This window comes from Triticum dicoccoides, chromosome 2A, assembly GCF_002162155.2.
Source record: "Triticum dicoccoides isolate Atlit2015 ecotype Zavitan chromosome 2A, WEW_v2.0, whole genome shotgun sequence".
Taxonomy (NCBI): Eukaryota; Viridiplantae; Streptophyta; class Magnoliopsida; order Poales; family Poaceae; genus Triticum; species Triticum dicoccoides.
This window is the reverse complement of record NC_041382.1, coordinates 235,829,000-235,835,527: the sequence shown is the minus strand read 5'-3', so window position 1 is coordinate 235,835,527 and position 6,528 is coordinate 235,829,000.

Below are 6,528 nucleotides of genomic sequence, written 5' to 3'. Positions count from 1 at the left end.
GGTAGGGTACGCCCCCACCCTCATGGGTGCCTCGGGACTCTTCTGGCCCATCTCCGGTACTCCATGGGCTTCTTCTGGTCCAAAAATTATCTCCGTGAATATTCAGGTCAATTGGACTCCGTTTGGTTTTCCTTTCCTGCAATACTCAAAACAAGGAAAAAACAGAAACTGGCAGTGGGCTCTAGGTTAATAGGTTAGTCCCAAAAATCATATAAATAGCATATAGATGCATATAAAACATCCAAGATTGATAATATAATAGCATGGAACAATCAAAAATTATAGATACGTTGGAGACGTATCACGTGCATAGACGTGGCTCCACCAACTTCTCGCGTGCTTGGTAGCGGGGCGGCATCACGAGGAGGGACTGCAGACGACTGTTGGGGAACATAGCATAATTTTAAAGTTTTCTACGCATCACCAAGATCAATCTATGGAGTCATCTAGCAACGAGGGAGAGGTGAGTGCATCTACATACCCTTGTAGATCGTGAGCGGAAGCATTCAAGAGAACGGGGTTGATGGAGTCGTACTCGTCATGATCCAAATCACCGATGACCTAGCGCCGAACGGACGGCACCTCCGTGTTCAACACACATATGGTTGGGAAGATGTCTCCTCCAACTTGATCCAGCAAGGGGGAAGGAGAGGTTGATGGAGATCCAGCAGCACGACGGCGTGGTGGTGGAAGCAACGGTGATCTCAGCAGGGCTTTGCCAAGCTCAGGGAGAGGGAGAAGTATCACGGGAGGGAGAGGGAGGCGCCAGGGGCTAGGGTGTGGCTGCCCTCCCTTCCCCCCACTATATATAGGACCCCTAGGGGGCGCCGGCCCTAGGAGATGCAATATCCAAGGGGGGCGGCGGCCAAGGGGGGTGGAGTGCCCCCCATGCCAAGTGGGCGCCCCCACCCTAGGATTTCCAACCCTAGGCACAGGGGGAGGCCCATGGGGGGGCGCACCAGCCCACTAGGGGATGGTTCCCCTCCCACTTCAGCCCATGGGGCCCTCCGGGATAGGTGGCCCCACCCGGTGGACCCCCGGGACCCTTCCGGTGGTCCCGGTACAATACCGATTACCCCTGAAACTTTCCCGATGGCCGAAACTTGACTTCCTATATATAAATCTTCACCTCCGGACCATTCCGGAACTCCTCGTGACGTCCGGGATCTCATCTGGGACTCCTAACAACTTTCGGGTTACCGTATACTAATATCTCAACAACCCTAGTGTCACCGTACCTTAAGTGTGTAGACCCTACGGGTTCGGGAGACACGCATACATGACCAAGACGACTCTCCGGTCAATAACCAACAACGGGATATGGATACCCATGTTGGCTCCCACATGCTCCTCGATGATCTCATCGGATGAACCACGATGTCGAGGATTCAATCAATCCCATATACAATTCCCTTTGTCAATCGGTACGTTACTTGCCCGAGACTCGATTGCCGGTATCCCAATACCTCATTCAATCTCGTTACCGGCAAGTCACTTTACTCGTACCGTAATGCATGATCCCGTGATCAACCACTTGGTCACTTTGATCTCATTATGATGATGCATTACCGAGCGGGCCCAGAGATACCTCTCCGTCATACGGAGTGACAAATCCCAGTCTCGATTCGTGCCAACCCAACAGACACTTTTGGAGATATCCGTAGTGTACCTTTATAGTCACCTAGTTACGTTGTGACGTTTGGCACACCCAAAGCACTCCTACGGTATCCGGGAGTTGCACAATCTCATGGTATAAGGAAATGATACTTGACATTCGGAAAAGCTATAGCAAATGAACTACACGATCTTTGAGCTATGCTTAGGATTGGGTCTTGTCCATCACATCATTCTCCTAATGATGTGATCCCGTTATCAATGACATCCAATGTCCATAGTCAGGAAACCATGACTATCTTTTGATCAACGAGCTAGTCAACTAGAGGCTCACTAGGGACGTGTTGTGGTCTATGTATTCACACATGTATTACGATTTCCGGAGAACACAATTATAGCATGAACAATAGACAATTATCATCAACAAAGAAATATAATAATAACCATTTTATTATTGCCTCTAGGGCATATTTCCAATAGTCTCCCACTTGCACTAGAGTCAATAATCTAGTTACATTGTTTTGAATCGAACACCCATAGAGTTCTGGTGTTGATCATGTTTTTCTCTAGGGAGAGGTTTAGTCAACGGATCTGCCACATTCAGGTCCATATGTACTTTACAAATATCTATGTCTCCATTTTGAACACTTTCATGAATGGAGTTGAAGCGACACTTGATATGCCTGGTCTTCCTGTGAAACCTGGGCTCCTTGGCAAGGGCAATAGCTCCAATGTTGTCACAGAAGAGAGTCATCGGGCCCAGCGCATTGGAAATGACTCCTAGGTCAGTAATGAACTCCTTCACCCAGATTGCTTCTTGTGCTGCCTCCGAGGCTACCATGTATTCTGCTTCACATATAGATCCCGCCACAACGCTTTGCTTGCAACTGCACCAGCTTACTGCCCCACCATTCAAAATATACACGTATCTGGTTTGTGACTTAGAGTCATCCAGATCTGTGTCGAAGCTAGCATCGACGTAACCCTTTACAGCGAGCTCTTCGTCACCTCCATAAACGAGAAACATATCCTTAGTGCTCTTGAGGTACTTCAGGATATTCTTGACCGCTGTCCAGTGTTCCATGCCGGGATTACTTTGGTACCTTTCTACCAAACTTACGGCAAGGTTTACATCAGGTCTGGTACACAGCATAGCATACATGATAGACCCTATGGCCGAGGCATAGGGGACGACACTCATCTTTTCTCTATCTTCTGCCGTGGTCGGGCATTGAGTCGTGCTCAATCTCGTGCCTTGCAATACAGGCAAGAACCCCTTCTTTGACTAATCCATATTGAACTTCTTCAATATCTTGTCAAGGTACGTACTCTGTGAAAGACCAATGAGGCGTCTAGATCTATCTCTATAGATCTTGATGCCTAATATGTAAGCAGCTTCTCCAAGATCCTTCATTGAAAAACACTTGTTAAAGTAGGCCTTTATGCTTTCCAAGAATTCTATATCATTTCCCATCAACAGTATGTCATCCACATACAATATGAGAAATTCTACAGAGATCCCACTCACTTTCTTGTAAATGCAGGCTTCTCCATAAGTCTGCGTCAACCCAAATGCTTTGATCATCTCATCAAAACGAATGTTCCAACTCCGAGATGCTTGCACCAGCCCATAGATCGAGTGTTGGAGCTTGCACACCTTGTCAGCATTCTTAGGATCGACAAAACCTTCCGGCTGCATCATATACAATTCTTCCTTAAGAAACCATTAAGGAATGCCGTTTTGACGTCCATTTGCCATATCTCATAATCATAGAATGCGGCAATTGCTAACAAGATTCGGACGGACTTCAGCTTCGCTATGGGTGAGAAAGTCTCATCGTAGTCAACCCCTTAAACTTGTCGATAACCCTTAGCGACAAGCCGAGCTTTATAGATGGTTACATTACCATCCGCGCATGTCTTCTTCTTAAAGATCCATTTATTTTCTATGGCCCGCCGATCATCGGGCAAGTCAGTCAAAGTCCATACTTCGTTTTCATACATGGATCCTATCTCGGATTTCATGGCTTCCAGCCATTTGTCAGAATCTGGGCCCGCCATCGCTTCCTCATAGTTCGAAGGTTCACCGTTGTCTAACAACATGATTTCTAGGACAGGGTTGCCGTACCACTCTGGTGCGGAACGTGTCCTTGTGGACCTACGAAGTTCAGTAGCAACTTGATCTGAAGTTTCATGATCATCATCATTAACTTCCTCTCTAGTCAGTGCAGGCACCTCAGGAACATTTTCTTGAGCTGCGCCACTTACCGGTTCAAGAGGTAATACTTCATCGAGTTCTACTTTCCTCCCACTTACTTCTTTCGAGAGAAACTCTTTCTCTAGAAAGGATCCATTCTTGGCAACAAAGATCTTTCCTTTGGATCTGAGGTAGAAGGTATACTGTCCGTGTCAAAACCGGCGGATCTCGGGTAGGGGGTCCCGAACTGTGCGTCTAGGCCGGATGGTAATAGGAGGCAAGGGACACGAAGTTTTACCCAGGTTCGGGCCCTCTTGATGGAGGTAAAACCCTACGTCCTGCGTGATTGATATTGATGATATGGGTGTTACAAGAGTCGATCTACCACGAGATCAGAGAGGCTAAACCCTAGAAGCTAGCCTATGGTACGATTATATGTTGTGATTGTTGTCCTACGGACTAAAACCCTCCGGTTTATATAGACACCCGAGAGGGTTAGGGTTACACAAGGTCGGTTACAAAGGAGGAGATATCCATATACGTATTGCCTAGCTTGCCTTCCACGCCAAGTAGAGTCCCATCCGGACACGAGACGAAGTCTTCAATCTTGTATCTTTATAGTCTATCAGTCCGGCCAATGGAGATAGTCTGGCTGTCCGGAGACCCCCTAATCCAGGACTCCCTCAGTAGCCCCCGAACCAGGCTTCAATGACGATGAGTCCGGTGCGCAGTTGTCTTCGGCATTGCAAGGCGGGTTCCTTCTCCAAATTATGTGTACCTGTCGAAATAATGTCCGGTTCCTTATGATGGTTTGTATTTCTTGGCTTCCACGCCCAATAATGGCCACTTTCCACGTGTCGAGCGAATGTGAAGAGCCAGGGTGTTTTCACATTTACCCCCCTAGCTATGCAAATGAGCCGCCTATTTAAAAAGACGAGGATTCAGATCCAAATCACATCATCCTCCCTTGCCGAGTCTTCATCGGAGCGTACTCGACAAAGATCCATTCCACCATGGCCGGTCGACGCAGCTCCTCCACTCGCACCCCTAGATCCAAGCCTAGAGATTGGGAGAGATGTTCCATCCCGCATAGCAAGTTGGTGATGCTTCATTCCAAGGGATTTCTTCCCCCAGCGTACCTGGTCCTAGTTCAAGTCGGGCTTGCCACCTATAATGGCTGAGAGCAAGCGGAGAGCCGTCCCAAACCCTCCAAGGAAGAATGGATGTGCCTTGTCCCTTATCTGGTAAGAGGGCTCGGATTCCCAATCCATCCGTTTCTCCGAGGGCTTCTGGAGTTCTATGGCCTCCAGCTGCACAACCTCACGCCTGCTTCTCTGCTGCATATCGCGGGATTCGTAGCCCTTTGCGAGTTATTTTTGGGCTGTGAGGCTCATTTCGCTCTGTGGAAGAAGCTGTTCTGTCTGGTGCCCCGTTCTAAGAAGGGATCAATATATCAAGTGGGCGGAGCCGAAGTGTGGCGTATCGCCGGGACCGGATACCTATCCGGGACCCCAAAGAAGACGTCCGAAGACTGGCCTTCAGAATGGTTTTATATAGAAGATGTCCCTCTTCCGGACCCTATTCGGATCGGCCTTCTAGAGTTTGACAATGCCCCTTTGAAGAAGCGTCAGAGCTGGCGTCCATGGAGCCCCCAGGAGGAAGATGACCGGGACATTCTTTATCTGATGAGCCGGATAAGCTCTTTAGCCCAATCCGGATTGACGATGATCGAGGTCATGGCTATATGCATTATGCGGGGGGTGCAGCCGCTCCAGTATAGAGGCCACCCCATGTGGGATTTCAACGGGGAGGATGACGCCACCCGCCACGGCCGCAAAGGGCCGAGATCGGCTACTGATCTAATAAAGATCTTGTCCACTTTGTACAAGGGAGAAGAGGAGGAATTCCTCCATGTCAACCCGCAGGGCAGATTCTCCATGTACAATTCTCCGAGCTGGGTAAGCGGAGATTTTTCTCGCCCATCCGTTTCGTATTCCCGTAGTTTAAGTATTCATTCTAGTGATTTCGTCGCAGGAGCTGCGCCAGGCAGTAAAGGAGATAAACAACCCTCCCCCATAGCCCGAGGACCCTGGACGGTCCCTTGACCCGGCCTCTCGGGAGGATCCGGACATATCCGTGGAGCTGATCGACAGGGTATTTTACCAAGGGAGTAATGACAATACCTTGGTGGCCATTACGGCCGATTACCCTGGGCTAGTTCCAGCCTCACCGGCGACTGAGACCGAAATCCCAGCACTTAAAAAGGGATCCGTCCTTGTTCTCTTTTTATTGCCGTATAACAGCCGTGTTTTGCAGGGGAGGTCCTCGGGGCAGAAGGCTGAGCCCGTGTCAACTAGCCAACAAGGGGCCGCTAGGCCAGGCAGGCTGAAAAGATCCGTAGTCCGGATTGAGGCTCCGGCACAGAGGTATGGCGTGCCGTCTTTATTACAAGACATTATTTACAGAGGCATACTAACGCCCACGCCTTCTTTTCAGGAAAAAGAGCGCTCGCCGGACTATACCCGAAGAGGCTACCAATCGTGCCTCCACAAGCCAGGCTCCAAGGCCAGACTCAGAGGTGGGAACGAGTACAAGGCGTGCGCCGGGTGCTCCTCTAACAGAGGATACTGATAGACTGTCCGCCACTCATTCCGAGGTGGAAAGTGCCATGAACCATAGGCGTCGCCGGAGTGTTCTTCGTGACGCTTGTTTCTCCC